The sequence below is a fragment of the Strix uralensis genome, chromosome 4, assembly GCF_047716275.1.
Source record: "Strix uralensis isolate ZFMK-TIS-50842 chromosome 4, bStrUra1, whole genome shotgun sequence".
NCBI classification, from domain to species: Eukaryota; Metazoa; Chordata; class Aves; order Strigiformes; family Strigidae; genus Strix; species Strix uralensis.
The window spans coordinates 36,924,360-36,942,602 of NC_133975.1; the positions used below are offsets into that span (position 1 = coordinate 36,924,360).

An 18,243-nucleotide genomic window follows, 5' to 3' on the forward strand; every position below is an offset into this window, starting at 1 on the left:
CTTACTGGGCGTGGGAGGGATTGCAGCCACGAGGCAAGCTATGAATAAAATGTCAGATTTCTACGTGCAGGTCAGACCTCGAATGAAAACTATTTAAAGATGCTGTGGGAGCCCGTGGTCCTATAGCAGCACCCGTGAGAACCTTTAGCACCAAAACCACCCACCACCGAAACGATCGGCCGGTTCCCCGGGATGAGCGGGGCGCGGGGCTGAGGGGAGGAAGGGGCTAACCGGGACAACCGGCTGCCGGGGTCGGGGCGGGGGGGAGCGCCGTGCCGTGTCGTGCCGTGCCGTGCCGTGCCGTGCCCTGCCCTGCCGTGCCGTGCCGCGGCGATGATGACGGGCGCAACGCGCTTCCGCGCCCGCCGCCGCAGCCCTGCCCCCGCCGCCTGCGCGGCCGGCCCGGCCCGGCGGAGAGGCGGGGGGATTTCCAAGCGCCGGCGGCCTCGCCGCTTCCTCTCCTTGTTTTGCTTTCGATCTGGACCTTTCTCCGCCCGAGCGGAGGCAGTTAACTTTTAGTTTTGCTCCCGCGATTATTCAGCGCCTGTTTTCATTTCCATTTCGCGTCCCCTGGCAACGGCGGTAACCTTGAGGAATTATATAAGGGCCGCGAAAACGGGCCGGCAAGGTAATTTTTTTCCCTATTTTTTTTAATTTTTATTTTTTTCTGTTTCAATTGGTTTTTTTTCCGCATTGCCGCTGTTTTCGCGTGCGGGGCGGCGGGGCTCCCGGGGCGATGCGCATCGGTTTAAAAACAAAAGGTCGGGCTGCAGCGGCCGGGGCCGAACCCGGTTCCGCCGTTGCATTTGGGAAGGGGCGGAGGGTCGGGGGAGCGGGGGAAGACAGCGTCGTGTTGCGGCGGAGATGAAGCGGGTCGCGGGTCGGAGGAGGGGGGTACCCGCCGCCTCCCGGGTGGGGAGCTCCGACGGGCAGACAAAGGCGGGGGCGTTGGATCTGGAGGGCCAGGGCGCGGCGCGGGCCGGGCCGGGGGGCCCCCCGCACTTGTTGCGGGCCTGGAGGCTGCCGGTAGCCCCGGTAAGGAGAGAGGGGGGAGCGGGAGCGGCCGGAGGGGCTGCGGGCGGGGGTCGCGCTGTGAAGGGGGGGGCGCTGCCCCCGCGGGTGCCCGGGGCCGCGCGGGGCGGGGGAGGGGCGGCCGCGGAGGGGGGGGCGGGGCCTCGAAGAGGCCCCGCCCCCGCCCCCCCGCGCCCGCCCCTCCCCCGCCCCGTGGCCGCTCCGTTACACAAGCGGCGGGGCGGGGCCTTCGCGCCTCTCCGCGGGTTAAGTCGTCCCCCACCCGATGGCGGCTGAGGTGCCCGGGGTGGGTCCTGCCCCTGTGAGGGAACGGCAGCCGCGCGGTGCGGAGGGAGGCGCGACAAGATGGAGCGGGGCCTGAAGGGCAGTCGGGCCGCCGCGGGTGGGTTCTGTGGGAGCAGCGGAAGGAGGAAGTCCTGTGAAGGGCCGCTGATGGGCGGTGGTGTTTCCTCGCTCCTGTGCAGCAGGCCTTTCCGCCTCTGTATCTAGATCTTAAAGTAAACACACCTCTACGAAGCAAGCATCTCTGGGGTTTTTTTTCCCTCTACTATATGGTCTTAATGAATCCAGCGTTAGCCAGTCCATCATCTGGACACTGAACAGCCTTGAACTGCGCTCTCCGTTCTGTTTTTTTCAGGAATAGCCTCTTTCTTGTGGGTACAGGCAGCCCAGCCGCGTCGCGCCTCATTGCGTGGCGGTTTGCAGAGCGCTGGCCTGCTCCACGCCAGCAAGTGGAGGGGCAAGCCCTGGACGTCTTCCCCCGGAGGAAATTTATGAACAGGGGGTTTGTGTGTAGCACAGAGGGTCAAATTCCAAGCCTCTTGCAGTGTCTGGGGTCAAAGTTGCAAGTGCTTGAAGAATTGGATCCCTTAGCCCAGATTCCCAGAGATATTTGGGTCTTTAATTCCCATTTTGATTAGTGTGAGCACCTTAACAACAGAGTGTTTGAGGCTTATTTACTTAGATACAGAGCTCAGATAAAGGAATTTCAGAGTGCAGAACTTTGCTCCTGGTTAGTGTATGTTTATAATTTATAGCCCAGCTTACCATGCTAAGATCTTGAAGACAGCAGTCTCTTGAATGTAGGAGCAGTTGTAAACTACAACCTCAGTTTCTGGAGATGAAATACGGCATGTTTAAGTTTCTAGTTATTTTATTTAAGTCTTAATGACTTTGCATATAATAACCTTCACAGAATGTCTGCATTAGTACCATAAAAAGCGAGTTGAGTGGAGCAGTAACATTTAAATTCACCCTAATACGGAAACAGTGACATAAAAGTAGCAGAACTGATCTGTGAGGCGGATGGTTTCCATCTGAATTGCAATCTTTCCATGCCAGCAGCCCCTTCGGAGACATCAGTGTCCTTCTCTGGCCCCTGTTAGTAGCATCCCGCAGTGGAATTGCTTCATGTGCCCCTTGTGTGCAGTGGTTCCTCTTCACTGGCAAATGGTGGTGGAAGGTCTGAGAGTGCCAACTTCTTTGACACGGTATTGCTTTATCGTGGTCGTGTGCCAGACTGCAGTTCTTCAGCTAGGTACAGGCACAGCAAGGTGGCAGTCCGCTGACCCCGGTGTTATCCCTCTGAGGCTGGGGGTCCCAGCTGGTTGGCAGAGGTAGTTAGAGCAGGCAGCCATTATATTTGACACGTATCTTTGTGGTGCCATCCGTTACTTTCTGACTACAAAAGTGACAGATTTCAGAAGTTGTAAAGTCAGTCTCTTGAGAAGAGCTGTTCATCACAGGCCACGTTACATGGAAAGGAGTAGCTAAGAGGTACGAGGAGTAACATGCTGGCATGGAGGTCTTTGATATGTAGGACCAGGTGAAGTTAGAAAGAGGCAGAGTCTTAATGCACAGTTGAGAAAATGATGCAGAAAAATAGAGCTAAGATTCAAGAGGAAATGGTAATATTTTTGGAATAGAAAGAGTGTACATTAGAAGAATGGGCTGTATGTAAATAAATTTGCAGCCAGGCTATGTATGCCTTAAATGAAAGCATACTTATTTATATATACTATGTACATATTAATATAAGTTTAAAAACCAAACAGCGGGAAAAAACTGACGTGAAGAATGTAAAATTTGCTGTGACACATCCTCTCGAAGAGGAGCATCATGCTCATGGTCTTAAAACATCACCGTGATAGAATACTTGGAGTATGAGAAACTTTGTGGAAGCTCAGATACTGTAGAAACAGACTACAGATGGCATAGAGAGGACAGAGTGGGTTGCACGTGCGTGAAGTGGGATACTTTTTGCAAAAGAGGAAATAGTTGTTTTGGAAAGTAACACAGGATCTCATGAATTGATGTTCTAGGTCTGTATAGGAAGAGTAGAGATGAGGGCTATATGACTGTCTGCCCAACCAAGATGTTGACAACAACTGTCATATATTAAGGGAGAATAGAGAAGCTACAGAAGTAGGAAATACAATGATAATGGGAGGCCTCAGTTGCCCCCACATGGATTATGTCATGCTCCAACATGAAATTTGCCCAGATACTAACTTTTTAGATGCCAAAACCCCCTTCTTCCTAGGTGTAGCTTGTAAGGGTGCTCTATGGGTAGCAACTGTGAACGAGGTCCTGGCCAGCAAGAATTACGTTCAGAATTTTAGGTTAAAAATGCCAACCAGCTATGACATGACAGTGATCATAATGTACTTAGACCCAAGTGTGACTTCAGAAGCAGTAAAGCCAAGGGTTGTTGTGGCAGTGTTTAATTTTCTAAAGTAAATCTTCATAAAGTAAGGAAAAAAATGAATAAAGTGGTGAGAGGCAGCCAAAAGTGTAAGATACTTTCAGGTGGCATGTAATTCTTCAAAGACACTATAGTAAAGGCTCAGAGCAATTGCATGGCATCTTTCAGAAATACCAAAAAAGCTGAGCAGGGTGGCAAGCAAAATAAAGGAGCTCAGTAGAAGTAAAAAGACATCTTTCAAAAGCTAAAGCTTTGCCTCCAAATGGGAAAGGTGGGAAAGAACATAAAATCTGTGTTAAACACAATAAGGTAGGCCAAAAAGAGTCATGGAACAAGTTGCTAAAGGCATGAAAACAATTAGTAAATCCTCTTTGAAATGCATCAAAAGCAGGAAGCCTGCTGATAAGTGATCCATGCGTAAAAGGAGTGCCCAAGGAAGATAAAGTCATAGCAGAAGAGAAACAAATTCTGTGAGCCTTGCTTCACTGAGGAAGAGTTCAAGGAGACTGCCTTACAGGAGGCTTTTTCTTTTTTTAAGGAGTGAGCATGTTTGAGGATTTCTCCCAGATTGAACTGTCCGTAAGAGAGGGTATCAGAATGAACCATTAGAGAAGGGTGAAGTAGATGGCAGGAGGTGATACTTGTTGAAGAGTTTTGAAGGAGTTTAAAATATGAAATTGCTGATACATTGCCTGTTGTGTGTAACTTGCGTAGACCTGCCTTGGTGCCAAAAATAAATAGAAAGTGACAAATGAGCTGTGAGTTTTTCAGAGTTTCTGGGGAGACTGGAGAACTCCAGGGTGGTCATTTTTGTTTGCTTGTTTGTTTGCTAGGGATTAGTGAATGGGATTAGCGAGCATGGGTATAAATGTGATACATTGACAAAGACCAGGCTTGACTTTTGTTGAGGAGGAGTTGTGCGTTGCGAGTCTTCTGGAGTTCTCCAAAGGCATTGCTGAGCTGTTGTTGAGGTCTGGTTGCTACAGTCCTTCTTAAAGCAGGGCCAGTTTCGAAGTGGGATTAGATTGCTCCGGGTTGTATGGTCATGGTCAGTTGTGTCCCCCCCCCAGAGTCTGCCCAGGGTCTGTGCTGTTCAGCGGATGGAGGAAGTGATAGGTGGTGATGTGACAAGTTTGCTGGTTGTATTAACTCATTCGGAGCATGAAAATCCCGAAGACTGAACTGCAAAGACTGCAGAAGGATCTCATATTGAAAGTCCAGATGTAAATTTGCAAATGAAATTTAGTACAGACCAATGTAAGTGTAAAGCACATGGAAGGGAATGCAATCTTAATTTTCTATACACAAGGATGAAGTTTGAACTGACTTTTTACTCAGGAAAAGATCATACAACACAGATAATCCTATAAAAAAATAAGCTCTGTGCCCAGAAGTAGCTAACAAAGGAGAAGCCAGGTTAGGAATTATTAGGAAGGAGTAAAACAAGAACTAGAAAACACCATCATGCCACTATAAATCCATGTTGCTCCCTTCTCCTGAACAGTGTTAACAATTTTTGTTCCCCCATCTCAAAAAGGTTGTAGTGAAAGTTGATGAGCTACAGAGAAGGGCATCAAAGACAATCAAGGGTATGAAAGAGCATTTGTGAAAGTGTAGGTAGCTTGGAAAAGAAGTGACTGAAGAGGATTTGGGGATGTTCTTTAATATTGTTACTGTCACTAAGAAAGTGAATAAATAATAGTAGGGATAAGATAAATGTGACCCAGATAAAACAATTGAGAGTCAGCTTCAAAACAACAGGAGGTGTTTGTCCTGCAGTACATAAATTGTGGTGCTTATGGCCACTGTGTGTATGTCAGGAGTTTACGTGGGTTCACAAGTGATCAGGCAGTCTGTTGGAGAGAAACTTGCAGTGCAACTTAGCAGTCAGAACAGTTCAATATCAAATTCTGGGCACTGACTGCCCACAAAGAATTACTGCAGATGCTGATCAAGAATTATTGCTGAAAACTGCAAATAGAAACCTCCACTGAGAAGCAAAAGCTATGGTCCATTTGCAGCTAACACAGAGATGCCCTTTGTTATGTGAATCTTGTGGCATAAGATCTTATGAAACTTCCAGCAAAACAATGTTTCTGTGATGATCCTCTTTAATCTGTGCTGGTTACCTCTGGATTTGTTAACGTGACATAAATTACAGTCAGGTTAAGTGCATCCTGTATGCATTTAATATTGCATAAGAGTGGTACCCCACCAAAATTCCTCTGATGTTTGCAGGATTAGAACCTCAATTTATATTCTGTCGGTCTTAAATGGAAAGTCATGGTCCATTTGTAGGTAAAGAGGTAAAACTAATCACGTGTTACTTATCTCTGTGACTCGTTTGTAAAGACTGCCCTTTTGAAACTCGATTCTTCAAAGGCCTACAATGATTGTGATATTGAGGGCATAAATCATAAGGTAGTGTTTACGGAAGTTTTATTATAGTTTATGGTGCTATAAACTCTGATTAGTGTAAAACATTTTCTGGTTTGTCCTTTGAGATCAGAAGTGCAAAAGCAAAACAACAAATAAGCAAGCCAAAAAGATTCTGGGTACAGTTAATGAGAGGAACAGATTTATTAAGTTGCATATTTCTCATGTATGAATAACATTATGGAAAAAAATCATTGAGTGTAATTAAATAATTTCCCCTTGGTATTTTTCAGAAGTTTTGTTGGAACTGTATGAAGGTTCTTCCTTGTATTCACTATGTGTGAACTCTTGTGTTAAGATTAGAATAGATTAAAATAGCCAGTAGGAAAAACTGGAATCAGCAATTAACAGTTATTAACAGTTATTGGAAGGGAATGCATGTTAACAGTTAAAGAGTTTAATGTCTGCATGTATATATATATGTGTGTGTGTGTGCACACATGCATACCTACATGTATATAAAAATATAAAATCAGATGTTTTGTCTATAGCATAGATAATATATTGTATAGCACACAATTCTTGTTGACAGACTGTAAAACAGTTTTAAAACTTGCTCTTCCAGTTGGTGCCGGATATCTTTTCAATTTCTTGGAAGTTGATGAGAAATTACTGGTTTTTTGAATGAGCTAGCGAGAAAAGAAAGAAGTGGTAAGCAGTGAAGTAAGGTTTGGTTTCTTAATGTGTGATATAGTGCAAGGCTGCCTTTGTCTATATTGGAAATCTTCTGACTGCTTTGTTTGCTTGGGGGCAGATTGCAACAATTGTACAGCAGTCTTTAGTACAGGGCAGATGTTTTATCTTGTTGCAGCTTGGACACAGGCATCCAGGAGCAAATCTGCCTGCATGTGGCATGTTGTTTCACCCAAGGTGCAGAACTCAATTCTAACTTCAAATTATTTTAACATTCAATTGTTGCTATATAGGTTGCTAGCTTTCAAGATGAGCTTGGAATTAATAATTTCCGTATTCTTGGCCCTTAAAGAATAGAGCAGGTTATGGTTTGATAGTTTTTCAGCTAACCTTTACAGGCTTGGTTTGTAGCTCCCAGCATATCTGGTGTTAAGAATGGAGTCAAGGTGTGGCAAAAGCAAGAGTATTTAAATTTGTCCCTTAGTTTGAACTGCACGTGACCGTGGATGTTGGCTAACCATTTCCCTTTTGCTGAAAAATTATTTTAAGTACTTTTTAAAGACTTACATGCTTAACATTGATATAGCACAAAAGAAGGAAGGATTTGCTCATAGGTTTTGTTTTAAAAAGTCTGAAGTGTGGTTAAGTTCTGCTTTTTGACATATATGGAGGGATATATGTGACTTGAAGGACTTTATGAGTGCACAGAAGACAAAGTCTGTACTGTAATATTCCTGTTTATATTGCACGGTGCTTGACAGCATTACAGGCAAACCTCTTACAGCTTTATCTAAAGAAGATAATGCCTTTATTCTGTAATAAATTAAGGTATCAGTAAGTTTAGGTCTTCAGGGGCATTTCATGCATATATATAACCTGCATTTGGTTCACGATGTGAGCTTTTGTGCATTTGGTGCACTGGCTGCTCTTTTAAGGTGTTTTGCTCAATCGTGTGAACGTACATTATATGCAACTGAGAGATGAAGCCAGTGGAAAATACTGAACTACTGAATTTAATTGGATGTGGCATATAAACTTGTAAAATCAAAATCAAACACCCCCCACCCCCAAATGCATTCCAGAATTGTGACAGCATCTTAAAAAATTTACCTAAAATAAAAATAATTCCACAGTAGGAAAAAAGGGAGGGTAGGAGACTAATATTTTTAAATTACTGAAAGGTTTCCTGCAGGATCTGAAATCCCAACAGTGTTACATGAAAAAGATGAAAGCAAAACTTGAGGATAAAATTGAAACCAAATATAAACAAAAGTGAAACCGATTCCATTGGTTTTCATTTCCCAGTTGGCAAAAATGAAAGAATAAACACAGAACAAAGAAGCATGAGAGCTGAACTTTAAAAATTATTTCAATTTTATTATTTGTTTCATCTGTCAGTAAATTCAACTTCTGCATGACAGCACTTCTTTAGCAGACTACACAGTAGGGAGTAGGAGTTGCTCTCCCGGGTTTATCTGGGTACCAGTTTTCCCACCCAGTGGTCTGGGCAATGGCCCCACAGTATGGGAGGCGGTGTCTTCTTCAGTCACGGAAGTCACGTTTTGAAATGCTGTGGCAATGTGGCAAATGTGTACAGAAAGTACAATGGAGGTGATGACATCGAGTATGTTGAAAGGGTGTTATTCAGCTTGTAGGTGAGCTTGAATTTTATTCGTGTTGAGATTTGAGTTATTAATAGGATCGGGTATAACACATGTGATGGGCTTTTTTTTGCTCCCCACCTTTGGGATCGTCCACTTAGATCTGGGTCAGATCCACAGTAACCAAAAGATGTTATCTGATATCAGCTTTGCTGATGACATGAAATGACTGCGAACGGTTTCACTCCATTTCCACAGATCAGTCAACAGCTAGAAGGTCTTTTTTGACCTTGAGAACTAGCCTGTGACTTAGTCAAAAGATGGCCAAACATTGGGTGGCTGTGGAGTCTTGAATGAATATCTTTCTCATATGTAGAGACGCATGCTCCTGGGCTATATCGAGAAAAAGGTTGGATGTTGAGGAGAAGCTTGGACAATCGCTGCTCTGCTGAAGCTGTACTAGGGTGAAATGAAGGACTTCAATTCCAGAGGTCTGATTCTCACACATTTGCACACATTACATTTGAACATATAAAAACTAAATTCTTTGGATGCCGAAACTGTTCTGGAGGTTTGAGATTGATGAGGGAAGCTGATGAAGACTAGCTTTGTTTACATTAATAATATTATCTGGCTTAGATGAGAAATGAAGATGAGTTCAGTGGTCTCACTTTAGCTCAGTAGGATTTCAGGAAGCGGAATTCCAAGATAGAAATAGCTGCTGCAGATCAGAAATTGAGGCTGTCTCAATGCTGTTGGTCTGTGGACAACACAAAAACTTTAAATTAAGAGCACATCTTGTAACCGATCCTATTAACTATTCATATCTCAACATGAAAATGAGTTAAGAAGTTCCTGTGGCAGTGGAAAAAGTAGCATTTTTATAAAAAGGAGAATTACATCATACCATTTCAACAAGCGTCAGTATTAAACATTTAATACTTAGCACTCTTTAAGTGCAAGCCTTTCAAGTGTATGTACAAGAGAAAGACATTTCTCTCTTTAATTCTCCAGTGTCAGGCAATATCTCTATAATAGCTAATTCAATTTATTTTTTGTGCTGAACACATCTGCTTCTTTCATAGTGCTATTTTTGTAACTGTAAATAAGTGCATGTGACAGACATGTTTCCAGTTCGCAGTGTGGATGATTCAGAGGATCCCAGCCCCCAAGTCTGTGACTGCTGTGGTCTGTCTGTAAAGAAAGCATCTAAGTAACTGGCAGAGTGTTCTTTACAAATCCAAAATAGTGTATACTTTGCTTTAATACCTTCTCTTGGAAGTAAAGCAGAAACTGCTTTCTTGAAAGGGCTGGTTTTGGTGCTCACTGTGAGGTTAAGCAGAGGTAGTTTATGTTTTTTGCTCTTGGTTCTGGGTGCTGCGCTAGCGATTAGAAGTTCGGGTAGCAAAAGTTTAGGTGTGGGTTAGCTATTAACTTCAGTGGTAGAAACTGCCCTTGCCCAGACAATAAAATGAAAGCTTTAAGCAAATATTAAATCGCACTTTAGTGTAGTGTGCAAATAGTTTTTGCTGTGTGTTGCAGAACAGTATGTTATACAAACAAAGGTAGCTGTGAGAAACAAGCCCAATCCGAGCAAGGTGGATTACATCAGGTGCAGGTCACGGCCAGTGAATGTGAAAACTCTTCCTTGAACACATTTCTCAGTGTTAGCTATCTGGAATAATTTTTCTGCCTCTCTGAGTGCCTCTAAAATGTCATTGTCTTCTCTGCAATCCAGTCGGAGCCTCACAAGCCACCAGTGTGGAACATTGAGATTAAGGACTTTTGTTTTACGATGGCTGCTTTTCATATATAGCACCCTATAAAGCACTGACCCTGTACTTAGGCAGAAGAATGCTAGACAGGACATGGAGATGAAGTCTGCCCAGGCTTTAAAAAGTATTTTTACAATTTAAGAACCCGATCTTGCAGATACTTGCATGTGTGATTTTCCGCTGTTTTCAGAGGGACACATGTAGGAAACATGCTGTGCTTGTTCAAAGTTTTAGGGATGTCTCCTGTAAACCTAGTCACAGAGCGTGTAAGAGCGTTGGTGTAACAGAGCCACGGAGAGAGTTAAAAAAATGCTGTTGAGTTGCATCAGTATGATAAAAGAAGTGATTGTGGATAATTGTTTGAGCCTTAATAATCTTTTAGTTTTCACCAGGCTGGAAAATTCTTTATGAATCAGGTGTCAAATGCTGAGTTTTCCTGGCAGCTTTCAAGAACATGCAGAGTTTTGCTTCCGTGGATACTGACTGACCCAGCAGCAGCCAGCACATGTGGTATTCGGGAGTGGATTTGTATGTGAGCACTTAATTCTGGAGTAAAATTGATTTATTGGGGGATAACTGCTCCCCAGTGCAAGGAATTAATTATTCCCTGACAACCGTGCCAGCAGTTTTCTTGTTGTAAACAAGCCGTTCCCAAATTTGCCTGAGTCAAGTACAGCTCTCTACTGAAAAGTCACCACCTCTCTTCTAGGTGGCTTTTGGGGAAAAATAGTTAGACATCCCAGATAGTAAAGACAGATCTTAATCAATCATCAGATGTAACACAAAGCTTAAGACAAAAATAAATCAGGTAGAAGTAATGGCTGCTTTTCAGACTCCTGGAGGAGGTGGCAGGGGGAGAGTTTTCGTAATCACATGCTGTTGACTATCACTTGCATAGACGAGTTGTCATCCTGATGCCACCAGAATCTGGCATCTCCATGCAAGACCTGGGAAACAGATGAAAGAAACCCTCAGGAAACAAAATACTCCTTTACAGCTGAAAGTAAAGCAGTAATTTTGTATTGTCACCAGACTTGCAGACATTGATGTATGTGCAGATGATCATCATGGCAAGGGTACTGCGGAAATGATCTTTAACAAATGTATTTGTTGGAAGCCTGGGCCAAGTTCCCAGCTGATGTAAGTCACTGCGATGCCAGAGAAGTGAATGGGCTCAGCCACAGGCATCGTGTTGTTCAAGTGTCATGATAATGTTCGACATAGGAGTCAGTGCAAGGGAAATTTTATTGCAGGTATTGAGAGGTTGAGGTGTTGTTTCATTATGGCTAAGTCCAGAAGCAAAAAACCAGCCTTCTGGTTCTGTTGTATTGAAATAAGATGGCTTTCCTTCATTGCACTTCTAGTCTGCAGATCCGAGGGCTACCTTTAATGGTGCCTGAGATCACTGCAAAATAACAACTCATGTCTTTGCTGGTGAGGGATAATAAGCTTTGCATGGAAACCAAAGGAAAGAGTCTGTTTTGATGTGTAATGTCTGAATCCCAGCCAGGGCATGTTAACACCCTTTGGGTGGAACAGAAATGCTATAGGGCTGATGAAACACACTCTATATACAGTATGAGTTCCCATTGTACATTTTCCTGGGCATGTTTCTCAGGCAGTCTGCAATGCTGATTTCAATACAGGCTTGAGGTATTTGCTGCCTTTGTTTTGTTTGTTGTTGTTTGGGTTTTTTTTCCCAGGGAATGTTGGGTTGGTTGGTGTTTTTCACCCTCTGTCCCTTGAAGGACAAAGGGCTTTTCTTCTTTCTACCTCTGTGTATCTTTCTTGGGTACAGCAGCACGAGAGGAGGGCCTGCCGACTGCCTCTCTCCCCCTCCACCTACCTTGCACCTCCTTACAGCCTGAGGTGAGCACAACCTGGCCCCTACGAAGCAGGGGCTTGGGAAATTGGGTAGCTGTTGCAGCCTGGTTCCCAGGTGCTTCACCACCTCACAGAGCTTTCCCTTTACCAGCCGTGGTCCTGTTGGCCACATTTGGTTGCCTGTACAGGTTCTTCCTAATGGCCAGGCCTGGCTGTCTGCCCAGGACCGGCACCATCCCACCTTGCCTGCTCTCCCTCCAACTGTTGGCTTTCCGGCCTATCTTGATGGAGTTTCCTCCTTCCTGCAGGCACCTGAGCAAATAAGATACCACCTTTCCTGCCTGCGTTGAATTATTTTTCTTGGTGATGGACAGGAAGGATATAGCATGCTCATGGTGTCTTTGCTGCTGCCACCAAAGTGTTAGGAAAGAGCAGGAAAAATATTGCCATTGCTACAGTGTGGATCAAGTGTTATAGCTAAGGCAGGAGCTGGGTCTGTGGAGCAGTGGGCCATGGGGTATGCTTTAAGGGAGTGCAAGGCAAGAGGCGCTTAGTGATAAGCAAATCTGCCAGCAGAGTTGTGATGTTTCCCTCATCTCTCCCTCTTCAACAGGATATCACTAACAGTATTCTTAGGGAATGCAAGAGGTGCCATTACATGTCAATTAAAAGACCAGAAAGGGTAGGTTTTGCTGTCTAACTATCAATGAATCCAGAAAGTCTCTTACAGGGTTTTATGCGTTTTCTTGCTTCATATCTGTTTTCAACTCCAAGATCTTCAGGATTTTATTCTGGACCCTTAACCCTTGCACCTCTGAGAAGAGCTATGCCCGCTTTCCCTTGTTCACTAATCCTACTTTATGTGTTTTGCTGTTGGTTCCAAGAAAGATACAGATATTGCATAATTTGGGGTTATCAGAAAGATGGCATGTTAATTCTGCTTCTGCAGCATCAATGGTGAGATTCTCCCTTCTCGTTGTGGTAGATGGGAAATGCGCCGGGCAGAAGTCTGTCTCCCTGTGGGCTGCGGGCAGGGGAATTTCACATCTCCAAAATTGGAGCAGCTAAGTAAAGTGCAGTTCAGTTGTCTGTGTTTCAGTGTCAACCTCACATTGCTGAAGTATTTCTGGGCAGGTGAGGCTAACAAGTTTTCTTACCCAGGAAAAGTCTCTATGCCTCTGATGAGTTTGTCTTCCAAGCAGGGCTTGGTCAGAGTACATACGGGTAAACATGTACTTAGCTTTGAAAGGGGCATCCACAGTGGAATAGTTGAAAAAGGTGGTCCTATATGCAAAATCCTATATGAAGGGCGAGTCCAAGCTGTGACTGAGGGGCAGAATTTTGCTCCGAGTACTGTTCCTTAAAATAAGATCATGTTTCCTTGTATCCTGGAACAGTCTTGGCACAGGGACAAATACAGAACCCAGTTCTCTGAATCCTAAAATTAGCATATGGTCTCATTTCAGCATATCTGTTTGGCCACACAGGGTGATTGATGCTTTTCTGAACTGCAGCAGCGTTAGCAAACAAAGGGAATACTTTAAAACTTTATCAGCAAAGCACAAGTACAAGATAGCTTTAAAAAAAAAAATTGTCAGTTCTGTATTTGCAGAGAAAAGAGAAATAGATACCATGTACGTGTTCTTTGGGGAACAACTGTTTTTTCACAGCTCTGGGGAAGGTCTGTGACCTACTTCACAAATGCACCTCCAAGTATCTTATCCCACCTTACCTTCTCACAATCATTAGTAATATTTCCATATACTGGAAAATCTTCTGACTGTGTACTTTCTGATAGGGAAAGAAGAATTGATTTTTCAGATTTATTTTTTTTTACTTCCATAGAAATACATTTTTTAAAAAAAAATCCATAGACATAGAGTGGCTTGTGTTTTTAGGATAACCTTTGAGCCTTTTCAGTTATCCAGATGCTATCGGAGGGAGTGAAACTGAAGGGAAGAGAACATCTTGTACTGCTCAGATTTAATGCCTGCGATGCCGTTGCTTTCACTTTCTGTCTACAGCTGCCGTAATTCTAGTGAAGAGCTCTTCATTCTGAAAGGTTACGCTTTCTGTATGGCAGGAGTGTTATATCCGTCAGGGAAAAGCCAAAAGTCAGACTTGAGGGAATGTTTTAGCAGAGAGTAGGGAGGACTACAAGGTCTTCATTGAACATTACGGAGTGAAATTATTTATATGTATATATGAATTGGAAACATCACTTACATCTTTTTCTAATGTCTCTTTAAAGACAAATAGCTCTTGAAAATAAGCAATATTTTTCTAATATCTCTTAAAAAATAAATGAGTGCTGTGAGTTTTCTTCTGAAGAGTCTTGCATAAAGAATCTTAGCAAAATACATCTTGCGAAGAAGTATAGAGCTGAAATTCAGTGTGGTTTATTGTGTCTTAAGGATGCTGTGATGACAGCTACTTGCTCAATGCCCTTTGTGTGACTGCTCCTAAAAACGTTGCTATACCTGTGCTTCCCTCTCGTAGGCCGTTACAACTCTTCTTTCAGCCGTGCCTATCTTAGGAAGCTGGCTTGCATGCTTCACCCCAGGCTGCTGGTGTAATTTCCTTGTAGAAAGCTCATTTTCAAGTGCAACATGTGGTAGCAGGAGCGGTGTTACTGATTGGCTGTGTCAGTAACACCAGTCTCTGTGTTCCTAACTGGGTTATGCTGGCCCTGGCTTCAGCAGGGGCCTGTGTTGTCCGCTCTCCTCAGCACTCTTCCTCCGGGTCACGTCTGCAGGATTAGGACAGTTTATAGCTTGTCAGGGGGTAGTCTCCACCATGTTTTTGCAGTATCTAGTTGCAAAAAAAAGGCTGAACTGACTTCAGGACTAGCACAAATAGTGCAGTAAATAAAGTTTTGAAGAAGGTCAAAATAATCCCTCCATAAACTGTGGCATCAGCGCATCTGTGGGCCATGCTTCTTGCACAGAGCTTGGCTCCTTGCAGGCTCCCAGTGGCCTCCCCCTCCAGGCAAGGGCCATTGAGTTGGGGTTAGTGTTTCGCATGCTTGGTGCTTGTTGGGGAATAATTTTATTGATGTCTTAATGTCCATTGATACATTTAAACTCCCACCACGAAAAGGCAACCACCCCTGACTACGGCCCCCTTTAAGAAGGAGGCAGGTGGTAAAATTGGAGCAAGAAAAGGGCAATGATATTCATGGAGCTACCAGCCTTAATACATTTGTAGGAGGTATGGTTAAAAATTGCAGTTCTTGAAGATTGGCTGTTCTGTTAAGAATGGCAAGTGTTCATGAAATGAATCCAGGCAGGTAGCCCTACTTCATGTCTAAATGAGCTCCTCTTTTCTTGTAGGGCAGAAAAATGCTTTCTTACGTCCCATCTGCATTAGCATTTGACTGTGTTTCTTGGCAGTTATTCTTCCCTTCCCCCACCATGGGACAGCGATAAACCAGAAGAAAAAACAAACAGGAGTTATTTGCAATGTAATGCCAGAAAGTTTGACTCCGATGTGGGTCTCTGGGACTGTTAAGCATTTTCCTGAGCTCTCCCCAAAGAGATGCCGGGGGTCAGTACTGACCAAGTTTGAAGCTGTTGTCTAAAAGCAGAGGACACAGAAAAACACGGGACAAGGGATTCCTTCCTGTCCTCCCCAGCTGCTCCTTGCCACTCCCATGCTGGAGTGGCCTCCCTCTTGATTGTGATGTCACACGTGTCTTTTAGCAGGATAAGACCTATGGTCTGGGTTCAAACAGACAAAAAAGGCCTTACAGAAAGAGGTGTTGCTTGTAAGCCTGCTAAGTTCCCTGGTCTTGTTTACAAAGCTGCCTATGAAAAGAGTATCATTAGTGTGCAGTAAAAATTGGGATGGGACTGAAGGGTGGAGGTGATGGGGTGGTGGAATGCGAGGTGCTTCTTTGCTGCTGGTGTAGCTGGAGCTGCTCCTTCCCCCTGCAGCCCCAGCCAGCTCCACTCCTCTTCCCTGGGCATCTCCATCCATGCTCTCTCCAAGGTGGAGGAAGGTTGTGCCAAGTGACCCACAGCAGGCATTAAGCCATTCTTCTCCCAGTTGACCTGAGTATGAAGGTTCAGGCTGGAAAGGTAACCAGGCTTCTGGAGCAGTTTGCTTAGGCCATTGGGTGGGTCACCACAGCTCAGGAGCTCATGGTGGTGGTGAAGCCGCTGGGGACTAAATGCCTTGGCTGCTCTGAAAATACTGGTAAAAGTCCACTTGTCCTGCTACAAAAAAAAGACAAATGCATGTAGCTTCTTATATGTGTAAATGTGCAGGGGAAGTGCAACGTTAACGTTGATCAGGAATGGGAGATAGCTGCATAGGTGCTCCCGGTTTTACAGCCTGCTTCAGATTATAAATGTTGATGTTTCATTCTCCTTAAAAGGATTGACTGTTTCTGCTTTTTCTTTTCTGCTGGGTAAACAGTGGAGAGAGGCTGGAGCGAAGGAACTTGGCATGCTTGCTGTTTTGTATGGCTCACCTTAGTTTCTGGCTTTGTAGGTTTCATTTATAATTAATGTATTCTGATGGAGGGTGAAGCTGGTTTGATGTTAGGTGATGGCCTCTGAAACTTTACATGCCTTTGCTGTCTATTTTGGAGAATCTCAAAGGTCTTTACAAACTTGAATGACAATAGCAGAAGGTGATTGTCCTGCTACACACTGATGGATGGACTTCAGGTTCTCCCACCTGGAGCCATCGGAATAAGGTTCCCAAGAGCACCCATTAACCGTGCTTAGGAACAGACAGAGGCTACTTTTAAGGCACTACAGAAGTTGATGTTTCTTTCTGCAGAAATAAGTCATGCATTTGACAGCTCTGGAAGGAAGATGCAGCACCTTCATTTCTCATAGGCAATTACTTGGTAGAGTTGACTTGGTATTTTCATCACAAGGATGTTGTTGACATGCAACTGCCAAAAAACCCCACATTTTAGCACTGTTGTGGTAGTGCTGTCCTGAGTCAGACAGGTCTGGGGGTGTCTTCTAAAGACATCAGGCTTTATTTTCAGCAGCACATGCTCTTAGAGGAGCATGGGGTGTGTTTTGATGAGCAGAAGCATACTGTGCTTGCTCCTTTATGAAAGACGTTCTCCCAGAAGATGCCCATTGTTCCCTCCACCTGGACATCATTGCTGGTTATTTTTAGCTGGGTTTGGTTTTACTTTCAGATAAACAGATCTTGGGAGCCACTCCTCCCTTCTCGACAGCCAGACCTCTTTTCTGATTACCTTGGATTAATTTGCCTTTGTGTGGGTGATGGGTGTGAAGGTGTGTGCTGACAGCTGCAGGTGCTAATCCCAGAGGAGTCCCAGGGTACCGAAAAGGAGATGAGCATCGCAGCATCTTCGAGGGAGCAGCTGGGGAAGCCACTGGGGATGTGGGAGGGAAGAGGCGACTGGTTTGACTGTGCTGTTTTGGGCAAGACAGGCTTCCTTGTAGTAGCAACGTTGGCAGCTTTCTCGTCTCCTGAAATGCATTGCTTTTGCACAAGGGCAGCGTCTGTTCTTCTGCGTTGCCTGTTCCAAATGGGATTCGTTGCTGCTGCCTTCAAGATGACTTTTCTGCCTTCTGTCTAATTTTTTCATTCAGATGGGCTTGAAATTTGTCTTAGGGGCTCATTACCCAGAAGGCAAGATGAGTCCCACTGCTAAATGGGAGCACTCATACATTGAATGCTGAAGATGATGCAGTGTTTCCAGGAATTGTCTCAAAGTGCACGCATACTTAAAGATGGCTTACAAAGAAATGCATCTAAGATGATTGTTGCATCTCCTTGTTTCTTCCTTGACAGACAAATAAAAATTTGCTCATGTTTTTAGTACATTGCCATTTGCATTTTTCAGCTTTGACCCAAGATGTAGTAGGTAAAGATGGTACAGATCTCCTGTACACACTCTGCAACCTGGATGAGCATCATTGGTGCCAAGCAGAGGGGGCTGCATCGGCATCACTGGCTGCTCGCCACCGTCCCAGGGGCTGAAAAAGCTGCACCCACATCGCCCTCACCCAGAGAACAGTTTCCCTCTTGCAGAGAGAAGGGATTTGCACAAGGGCTTGGACACTGTTGGGTTCTGGGGTTGGCTGTTTTCTCATGCCTGACATGAACCTGAAAGGGAGCTGAGCAGTTGCAGCCATTTTCTGAGCTATGTTAGAAATTCATAGTTACTGGAAAAGGCTACGGCTGAAGCGTGAGTGACCAGCTCCACACAGTAGTGAATAAAATGCCAGTATGTTTGCTAAGA

General features: G+C 44.4%; 1 protein-coding gene across 3 annotated transcripts in view; it reads left to right on the forward strand.

Annotated features, from left to right (window-relative positions):
- The first annotated feature begins 356 nt into the window (after positions 1-356).
- Positions 357-18,243, forward strand: part of IRF2 (interferon regulatory factor 2) — a 43,557-nt gene continuing 25,670 nt past the window's right edge. For 2 of the 3 annotated variants that reach the window (XM_074866399.1, XM_074866400.1), the window contains exon 1: positions 358-628. The gene's annotated coding sequence lies outside the window, so the exon portion shown is untranslated. Of the gene's footprint in view, positions 629-18,243 lie in introns of all 3 variants that reach the window. The other variant, XM_074866402.1, reaches the window with a different exon arrangement.